Source organism: Natrix helvetica (assembly GCF_964273705.1).
Source record: "Natrix helvetica genome assembly, chromosome: 5".
Taxonomy (NCBI): Eukaryota; Metazoa; Chordata; class Lepidosauria; order Squamata; family Natricidae; genus Natrix; species Natrix helvetica.
The window spans coordinates 139446423-139456880 of record NC_138551.1 but is presented as its reverse complement, the minus strand read 5'-3'; the positions used below and the strand labels follow the sequence as shown (position 1 = coordinate 139456880).

General features: G+C 46.3%; 1 long non-coding RNA gene across 1 annotated transcript; it reads left to right on the top strand.

Moving 5' to 3' along the window:
• Positions 1–4195: 4195 nt before the first annotated feature.
• On the top strand, positions 4196–7618 carry LOC309392826. The gene is made up of 3 exons (XR_014175501.1): positions 4196–4358; positions 5689–5890; positions 7391–7618. It is a non-coding gene; the product is annotated as an uncharacterized lncRNA (long non-coding RNA).
• Positions 7619–10458: the final 2840 nt, after the last annotated feature.

Genomic DNA, 10458 nt, shown 5'->3' with positions numbered 1-10458 from the left:
TGCCGGCAGTTGCCGTTTAGACTTTTGCCGTTCATTAATTGTATCTTGATAATGAGGTAGATTTACTGATCTCAGTCCGTAGATCTTGCCTTCTGTAGCTCCTTCCCCCACATCTGGCTCGGCACCTGAAGAATCTTGCTCCTCTGTGTCTGAGGGAATGGATTCTTTCAAGCGCTTTCCATGTCCGTGTTTTTTTCTTTTCTTTCTCTTCTTTGACATGGCTAATTAGCTTTAGTCGGTTATCTTAAGATAGCGCGAAGAGAAAATACAGCCATAAATTGTAGCCATCTCAGCTTGTATAATCGAACCAAACTCTGCTACCAAGTTGTCAGGGGAAAAAACGCCTGATATCTGAGATCAATGGACCGTGGCTGATTCCCTTCCGCATATCTTTTGAGATATTGAGAAAAATAAAAGTCTTTAAAAGTATTCTAATTAATAAACAAACTTTAATAAAAGTAAATGAAACAGAAAATAACTAATTGTTACATTTTGATAATGAAAGCTCCGGTTGCCAAGTTGGCAGCCGAACAAAGAAGAAAGGAATTTTGGAATGTGTAACGCATGCGCAATAAATCACTTTCAGATAACATTTAGTTTTATGACCTGCGCAATAACTCTTTCTTAGTTTAACTCTTGAATGTCAGTTCATGCCTAGCAAACTTTTTAACATCGTGACACAGTTGCTAGATGGGCGTGGCCATCGGGGCGTGGCCTACTCGGTCTCCTGCACCACGGCCGGGGGGGGTGTTTTCACCCTTCCTAGGCTCCGGAGGCTTTCCTTGGGCCTCCGGGAGGTGCAAACGCACCCCCCCTGGCTCCAGAGGCCCTCTGGAGGCCAGAAATGGGCCTGTTTCTGGACTTCTGGTAGGCCCACTTTTCACCCTCCCAGAGCCTCCGTGCCCCATACTTACTTTGCATCCAAAACAGGCTGCGTGGAGACTCCTGGAAGGGGTGGGAGGGGTCAGCCAGTCCTTGCAACTACCGGTTCCATGAAGCAGATTAAAATTAACATCAGGTTCCACTGAACCTGTCTGAACTGGCTGAATCCCACCTCTGCTTCTATGTCCCCCCCATGAGCTCTGCTCAGTTTCTCCTAGCTGGTACCCTGCCTTCCCTGATCCCATTAGCTCCCCTTGGTTTCTTCTGACACAAACGAAGGGACACCAAAGAACAGAATAACAGAGTTGGAAGGACCTTGGAGGTCTTCTAGTCCAACCTCCTGCTCAGGCAGGAAACCACCTACCATTTCAGACATATAGTTGTCCAATCTCTTCTTAAAAACCTCCAGTAATGGAGCCCCCACAACGTCTGGTGGCAGGTAGTTCCACTGAGTAATTGTTCTTCCTGTTGGGAAATTTCTCCTTAGTTCTAGGTTGTTTTCCTCCTTGTTTACTTTCCATCTGTTGCTTCTTGTCCTGCCTTTAGGTGCTGTGGATAATAGGTGGACCCCTCCTTTTGTTCGTGGCAGACCCTCAGATATTGGAAGACTGCTGTCATGTCACCCCCAGTCCTTCTTTTGACTACAAGCAGTGACGTGCAGTCAGGTGAGGCAAGTGAGGCACAGCCTCCCCACTCTCATCATGAAAAAAAAAAGTAAAAGGAAAAAGCTGAGCTAGTTGCTGCCTCACCATGGATGACTCTGCTCTCCCTCCCCAAGTGTAGTGACTTCCTCCCCAGGCCCCCATTCATTTCTCTCTCACACACACACAGCTGGATAAAACTATATAAAAATCTAGCCCAGCTTCACTGATTACAAGTTTGAAAAGGCAACGTGGCTCCACCTGCAATCAAACTACACTTGGGGAGGGAGAGCACAAGCGAGCACTGAGTAGACCACAGGAGGAGGCAGGAAGCCAGGCAAAGAGCCATGCTGTAGTACACACACTTCCCCCCAGCCTCTTTCTTTTGGAAGAGGCTTCTCTGCCTCTCCTCTCACCCCAGCCTGCCAGCAGGAGGTGGTGGGTGGGCTTTATTGTGTTCCAGGCATTTCCCACCCAGACAGCAGGCTGCATTTGCAATGGTGGAGGTGTTTGGGAAAGGCAGCAGGGGAATGGGGGGGGGATGGCAGAGGAGCTGCTTTCAAGCCACTGGAAAAGATATCCAATCCAACTTTTGTGTGTGTGTGGGGGGGGGTTTGTTTGAGAGTGAGTGAGAGAGGGAAGGGGTAGGAGAGATAGTCCAATCCAACTTCTGTGTGTGTGTGTGTGTGTGTGTGTGTGTGTGTGTGTGTTTGAGAGAGGGGGAGGAAGGGAGAGAGGGAGGAAGGAGGGGAAGGAGAAGAAAAAGAAAAAGAAAGAAGGAGCAAAGGAGAAAAACAAATGCTGTCGCTTTAAATTGGAACTGAGCATGCCTGGCTGTGGAATTCTGGGAGTTGAAGTCCACAAGTCTAAAAATGTTTGAAACTCAGCACTGTGTCAGTGCCTCACCAGTCATAAACCTCACCGCACGTCACTGACTACAAGTCACTCAAAGTCAAAATTCACTCCAAGCATCTCTATGCCACTAGAAGCTCCGTTTTGGACGCGGTCTTGTAAGCCAATATATTGTTCCCCACTTTCTATCAACTGGGAAGACACATTAACTAGAAAGTATATATGATATGACACATCTTGCAATACGTTTAATGGGAGCTGTTTTGTATCAAATTTTCCACTTAACTCTTGTGGCATTCCACAATCAATCCTCAGAGTTTTAACTGGAGGGAAGCTGTGCACACAACCAGACCTAATTAAGTCAAAGAACAAGCAGTTGCATTCACACAGCAACCAAACGTGGTTAGTTTTAACCTGGGCTAGGTTTTTTTGTGGGTGGTTGGTTTAAGAGGTTGTGACCTTTGTACTTTTCTTTGACGAGTTAAACTAGAAAAGATTGTAACTTTTGACTTCCAGGTTCCCTCTTTGTAGGACAGAATCCTTTTCAACCGGAACGTTGCCAATAAATAAGGTGACCAACTGTCCTCCTTTAGGGAAGACAGTCCTTCTTTTGTAAGTTCTGTCCTCCCTCGAAAAGTGTCCTCCTACATGTCCTCTTTTTTGATATTTGAAGGCTAATCTGTTGCGCGTTATGTGATGTGTTTTATTAAACAGTTTTTAATGGGTTTTTTTTTACTTCATCGCAAGTATATTGAACAGATATTGAATCTTGTGTTGAATTTTTATCTAAAGAAATGCTAGACATTAAAATAGACGACAATTGTCTCTTTGAAGAAATTAGAAGACTGAATGTATATTTAAATTCTGAAAAATTAATACAATGGGAAAATCAACATGTTGAAATTGATAAAAGATGGGTGGATATTTTCAGCCATTTCAAAAATGAACATATTCCATGTGAACATTTATTTATACTTGTTCAATTTACATTGTGCTGCCCTGGAACTAATGCAGCAGTTGAAAGAGTTTTTTTCAATTGCCAATGATTTTTCGACAAGTGAGAAATCGAGATTGAATGTTGATACTCTAGCTGCAGCACTTGCTGTAAAATTCAATATGAAGGATATTTCTTGTTCAGATATTTCCAATATATTGTTAGAAGATAATACATTGACAAAAAATATTAATTCAATGGAAACGTACTCATTTAAATAATAATTAACAGGCATGTAAGCATAATTACAATATAAAATGTTGCAAATGTTTTTATTATGCATATATCATATTTTAGTGTATTATTGTTGCAATGAATAAAATATTTCTTTTATTTGCGATATATTTTTTCCAATTTATTTGTCCTCCTTTGCATTGTAAAAAAGTTGGTCACCTTACAATAAATCCTCATGAAATGATCTGCTTGTCCCACATTGCTTAATCGTGCTTGCCGGAGCACAAGCCGAGACCCAGATTTGGCCAACAATTTCTCCTCGCTAGTAAGTCCCTTTCCTTCCCTGATCCCCATTAGCTTTGCTACGATCCCCTTCTCTTCCCTGACTCCCATTAGCTCCATTCGGTTTCTCTGGTTGGTCCCTTGCCTTCTCTGTCCCCCCATTAGCTCTGCTCATGGCACCGAATGGCTCAATGACTTGTGTCGGTGGGAGGCTGGTTTTCGGGTGGGAGGTCTGTAGAGGGTGGGGGCAGAGCCCCCCACCTGTAACAATGTTGGGGGCACAGCGTTACAGGGCTCCAAACAGTTGATGCAGAGAATATAAATACCCAGGGGATGCAGCCAGGAATCTGATACAAACAGCGGGAAGGGAAGGCAGCAGCAGGAACGAACAATCGCTTGCCAGCCTCCCTACGATGCCTTCCAGGATCCTTTTGGTGTTTCTCTCCTGCTTTCTCACCTTCTCTGCAGGCTGCTACTACTACAAATGCTTCCCATGAGGAAAGAGGTCCGGGCGCCAGGCAGAAATCCGACTGGTAAGTCAGAGAATCCCTGGTTATTTGCATTTGCCCCTCCAGTCTTCTTCCTTAAGGAAGAATTCCACAGCCTTCTCTTCCTTTTCCTTCTCTGTATGTCACCAAATATTTAACTCCCAGCAGGGTGGTAGCTCTGTCCATGAGCCACCCCTCTGGCCTGAAAGGCAACCCCCCCCATGCAAAGGTGATAGAGGAATAATAGAGTCGAAAGGGACCTCAGAGGTCTTCTAGTCCAACCCATCCAGGAAGCGGCTGCTTCAGTTCTGCAACTGACTTTCTTGGAGAAAGAGCTGAGCTGAAGAAGCTTCTTGGTTGAGAATAACAGAGTTGGGAGGGACAAGCAGGAGGCACAGAGTCTCATAGGGCTGGAAGGGTTAGGGTTAGGGTTGACTAAGATTGAACCTGGTTAAGACTGAGAGGCCACAAGGAAATCCCAGGGCCATCACGTAGCATGGGAAAAGTTTTTTTTTTTAAATCCTAGAAGGAAACGGCATGGTTTCCCCATTATTGCCAAGACAACAAGAGATAATCCCTGGGAACTGAGTTCGATTCAAAAAAGATTTAAAGGTAGGAGACCACCGGTCCCGATGATTGGTCCAAAGTCACCCAGTGAGTTTCATAGCTGAGGCAGGATTTGAACTCACCGTCTCTTGCTTTCCAGCCTAGTGCCTTAACCCCTACTAGACCAAACCTTCAAAGGGTGCATTGTTCTCCCAATCGCCTGCAATGTTTCATTTTACTACCTTTACTTACTCTGCAGTGTGCCTCGATAGCAGACTTACTCCTGGGTGTAAGTGTGCCTAGCATTTGACGGTCACCCGGCTTTCGAAACAGTCTTGAAAAATTGCACAGGAGATAGGTCTCCTGAGGTGGCCCATTTAGGGAACCTCCAAGTCCAGCAGCAGTCTACCTTAATGTTTGGGATCTAGCAGCTGGAAGGAGCTATGGCAGCTTAGCATGAACCTATGCCTCCAGATAAAGGTGAGACCGGTCTATCAGGGCAAATATGGGAGGGAGCATCCTGCTTCTGCTTTTGCCTTCCAGCCCCAGGAGCCTTCGCAGGCAGTCGCTTTCACGAGAAACTATTTTTGAGTTGAATTTATATTTACCAACAAAGAATTAAAGGGAAACTAGGATTGATCCATTTCAAGCTATTTAACTCTCGTCAGCTAGCCATATTCGAACCTGCACTACTTACATATTGCATAGATGTATTAACCTCTAAGCCACAGGCTCTCCTCGCTTTGTCAGCTAAACCAGGGGAGAGAAGAAGTGCTTTTTTCGGAGATACCTCCATATGTTAACTGTCTTGTTTTCATTTCTCTTTTAGTGTATGGCCTGCGGCCCTGAGAACAGAGGGAACTGCTTCGGGCCCAACATTTGTTGTGTAAAAGGAATGGGCTGTTTTACTGGGACTTGGATGAGTCAGCATTGCCTGGAGGAGAACAATAACCCTTCTCCCTGCAAGGGTAGTAGAACGCCCTGCAGTGGGAATGGGCGATGCGGAAGCCCTGGCATTTGCTGCAATTGGGGTATTTATAGGAGGGGGGAATCAGAGGTGGGGAAGGGGAAATGAAGAGAAAAAGAAATATCAGACACAATGTAAAAAAATCTAATTGCACTCATCCTCAGCCAAATGTTATGTTGGGTGGTGCTGAACCCCTAAAGCATTCTGTTCTCTAACCAGATGCCCTCCAGATGTGTTGGACTTCAACTCCCAGAATTCCTGATAGCCCTGGGAGTTAAAGTTTGAGGCATCTGAAAAGATTTCAGCAACTTAAAAACCATCCTCTTTTATAAAGGTAGTCCTCGTTTATCAATGGCCTCAGATGGTGACTGTTCACAAAGATGAGGTGATTAAAAATTCATTTCCCAAGCAAGGCAGGTGTTTAGAATGACAAAAGTCTTCAGAGTGACTCTGATTAAGATCCAGTCAGTTTCAGGCAGCAGCTGCCAGCTGATGGAGGCTTCAAATCAACTAAGGTGACAAAACTGAGCTTGTTGACTTGCAGTTAGAACTTTTTAAAGATGCACAATCCAGGGAGGAGAGCAGCTCAGAAAAAAGAGCTTGTTTAAACAGCTTTCTGTCTTGTGAGGGAGGAAAAAGAAACAGTTGGACATACGGGGCTGTACCAGAGAAATTTATCTAAATGAGGCGGCAACATCCAGTGATCTTTGCAGCCTCCTTCTCTTTCGGTTTCTCCCTCTCTCTCCCCCACCTCTCTCTGTATACATTAAATATATTCTGTTTAATCACCGGGTTGTTGCAACCAATGGCAGTCACTAAATGAGGACTACCTGTATCAGCATTTTTTCTACTGCATGATCAGGTTTCTCAGCTCCCCATAATCATATAAAAGTCCAATAAAAAAAAAACTTCCTGTGATAGAAACGGGAGGTGTTTTCTTTGGCCAGGAATTAAAAACAGCATTACCAACTTGAGTGTTCCACAGCCTTGACCACTTAAAGATTTGTGGCTTGGGAATTCTGGGAGTTGAAGTCCACACATCTTAAAGTGGTCAAGGCTGAGGAACTCTGACCGATTCCTAAACCTTTAATTTGCAGAAATCCAGAGGGGAATATTTTCCAATCAATCAGAATAGAGCTGGAAGGGACCTTGGAGGTCTTCTAGTCCAACCCCCTGCTCAAGCAGGAGACCTTATATCATTCCAGACAAATGGTTGTCCAATCTCTTCTTTAAAAACTCCAGTGATGGAGCAGCCACAATTTCTAGTGGCAAACCGTTCCACTGGTTAATTGTCCTCACTGTTAGGGCATTTCTCCTTAATTCCTGGTTGCTTCTCTCCTTGATTTGTTTCCATCCATTGTTTCTTGTCCTGCCCCCTGATGCTTGGAAAATAGATTGGCCCCCTCCCCTTCATGGCAACTCCATGGGTTGTGGACCCTCCTAACCCCACCAGAGTGAGTTGCTGCTAAAATCCCACCAACAAGAGCTAGGAAAAGCCTTGGCCGTCTTCCCTACCTGTCTGGGACTGACTCAACGGGTTCTTCTCCTTCCCATCCCTTTACAGACGTTTGCTTCCACAATCCTTCCTGCATAGAGTAGAATGGCGAGAGAGGACGGACGTCTCTGGAAAGGAATTTGACCGGGTTGGATGATCTCCTTCTCCAACTGGTGGACCTGCCTAACAAGCAGCAACAAGGAAAACCACAAGGTCATTAAGGTGTCGGAGAGATGGCGTTTCGTGGGCATAATGGGCTTAGAACCAAAGTAGCCCTGAGTGACCCAAAGCCTATAATCATTGAAGAATAAAACGTAAATACTCTACCCCAAAACCAGTTCTGGATTAATAAAAGTCTTCTTGCCTCGTATGAGAAATTTGTTTAAGCGTCGTTCATTAAGAGAAGCCTCTGGCGATGTGAAGCGTTATCACAAAACCCTTGAAGGCCACAAAACTCCTCACCTCTCTCTAAAGTAGGGAAATGAAATTCTTTTGTAGATATACAGGTAGCCCTCAACTTACAACCGGTAAGTGACCATTCAAATTTACGACAGATCATCCACTACTTACAACTCTGTTCCAAAGTTCTGACATGACCACATTTTTGGTGTTCGGCACTTGAACCGTATTCCTGTAGTCATGTGACCACAATTTACAAGATTAAGACCTTGGAGGTCTTCTAGTCCATCTTCCTGCTCAAGCTTCTTAAAAGCCTCCAGTAATGGAAGACCCTGGTGGCAAGCTGTTCCACTGATTAATTGTTCTAACTGTCAGGAATTTTTTTCCTTAGTTCTAAGTTGCTTCTCTCCTTGATTAGTTTCCATCCGTTGCTTCTGGTCCTGCCCTCAGATGCTTTGGAGAAGAGGATGAGCCCCTCCTCTCTACGGCAGCCCCTCGAATATTGGAACACTGCTACCATGTCTCCCCTGGTCCTTCTTTTCTCTAGAGCGGCTGTACCCAATTTCTGCAACCGTTCTTCATATGTTTTAGTCTCCAGGCCTTTAATTCTCTTAGGCTTTACAAAGATAGGGGGGGGGGGATATTAGTCTTGTTCCAGCACTAAACAATCCTTTTTGCGGCCCTGGAGTCAGAATGAGTGTCAGCACCAATGAGAATTCTCCCTGCTTGAGCGTCATCGGTCTCCGGGCAGAGTCCTTTGGGGTTTGGAACACTCTCCTGCACTGGGTTGGGTCATGAGAGACTCTGCCTGGAGACCGATGATGCTACAGAAGGGAGAATTCCCATTGGTCGACCTCTTTTCCTTTTTCCTAAATTCGGGGAAGTCCCATTCTGGGTTCTGCAGAGTTTCTGCGATTCTTTTGCTTGGCGGAGAGAGGGAACCAGCAGGGAATTCCACTCCTGAGCCAAAGTGGTCCACGGGATCTTCAGACAGGCCGTTTTCTCAGTGGGAGGGGGGAACCCTCAGGGGGCAGGGGGGAACCCTCAGGGGGGAGGGACCTGGCCGAGGCAATTCAGGCGGTTCTCAGAACTGCGCATAAAATTAACAAATGGTTCTAGAGAACCAGGGAGAACCGCCTGAATCCCACCAGAGGAAGCAATCCCAGTCTAGTCCCCCCCTCCAATTAACCCCTTTCCCTGGAAGTTATGAGTCAGTCCAAAGTCAAGAGGAAGACTCAAAGAACTCTCAAACTCAGACTTCTCAATGCCGCCAAACCTCAACGGAAACCATTTTTCTTAAATAAAATAAATCAGACAGACAAAGGGGCTTTTACAACAATTCACCCACCCAATAATCTTTTTTGTAACAACCCTCCTAAAGCAGACAGACCTCACTGATTCTTTGGAAAAACTAACTGTGTTAAACCTGAGAAAAACTCTCTCAAGCAGAGCTTCTCCGACTCTGGATCCTCCTTGCTAGAGAGAAATGAAGACATTTAAAGGGGGGTGCAAATTGAGTAAACTTTGCCTTTAAAAACGCTCAGCAGAGGTGAGAATAAACTAAGCAGGGATCCCATGAATTCATGACTCATCTGGACATTTCTTCCCCATCTGGATTTTCAGTTTTGCATGTTGGAGAATTCACCTAGGTCAGCGATGGCGAACATTTTTTTGGCTCGCGTGCCACAAGTGGGGGGAGCGCAGGGGGGTCATGTGCAGGTGTGCCGCACCCATAATGCAATGTGCGACCCCCCCAGTGCGCATGTGCGCACAACAGGCGTGACCCCCCCATTTTTACATGCTGTTTTTGCCCTCCCCAGGCTCCAGAGGCTTTATAGGAGCCTGGGGAGGGCGAAAAGAGCCTCCCACACCCCCCCGGAGTAAGACCAACTGCACTGCCCCTCCTCCCTGGGGAGCAGATAGGCCCTCAACCAAGATGGGGAAGTCAATCCATCCAGCAGCAAGGGAGTTGGGGGATTTCTCCCTCTAGCCAGCCACCGATGTTTGGGCTGCAGCCTGCAAATCAAGCACCATTGGGGTGGGCTTTCTTCCTGGGCCATGGATAGGGGAAATACCAATGGAAGCCTGCCCCTCCTCAGCAGATGGCACCATTTCAGATAACTGGCCTGGGGCAACCCCAGGGACTGAACCCTCAATCAGTTGCAATGCCCCAACAGGGAGCAACAGAAGACATAAGAACAGCAGCTGAAGATCTGGGAACAGCAGCTGAGCTGCCCTTTTCCTCGCCCCCACCCACGCTGGCACAAAACCAGTGTCAGGCATGGGGGCTCTGCCCCCCTTCACAAAGCAGCAGGGGGGAAAACCTTGGGAAGCTCCAAGGGGAAAGGGCTCCCTCTTCCAAAGTTGATTCCCTGCCAATAGCAAGACAGGGGAAAGTGCTGAAGGGACAGCTCCTCCAGGAACCTCAGCCGGCAGAGAGGCAAATGAAGCTGCCTGGGAAAAGACAAGCTGCTAAATTTGCCAGACAAGCCTCAGACACGCAACCTTTTCCCCAGGGATCAATGGAGGCCCAGCCGAAAGGCCCTTGTCAAGCCCAGATGAAGGAAGCGGTGAGGATGACAACCCAATGGTAAGCGCACCCATCCGCCCCTTTGCCATTAAAGCCAAGCTCATAGTGCCCGAGACGGGGCCAGAAGGGGAAGTTGAGGCAATCGTGGACAACGGCTGCACCCAATTCTTTTTTTTAAAAAAAAAGTTTTATTGGTTTTTACAAGTAT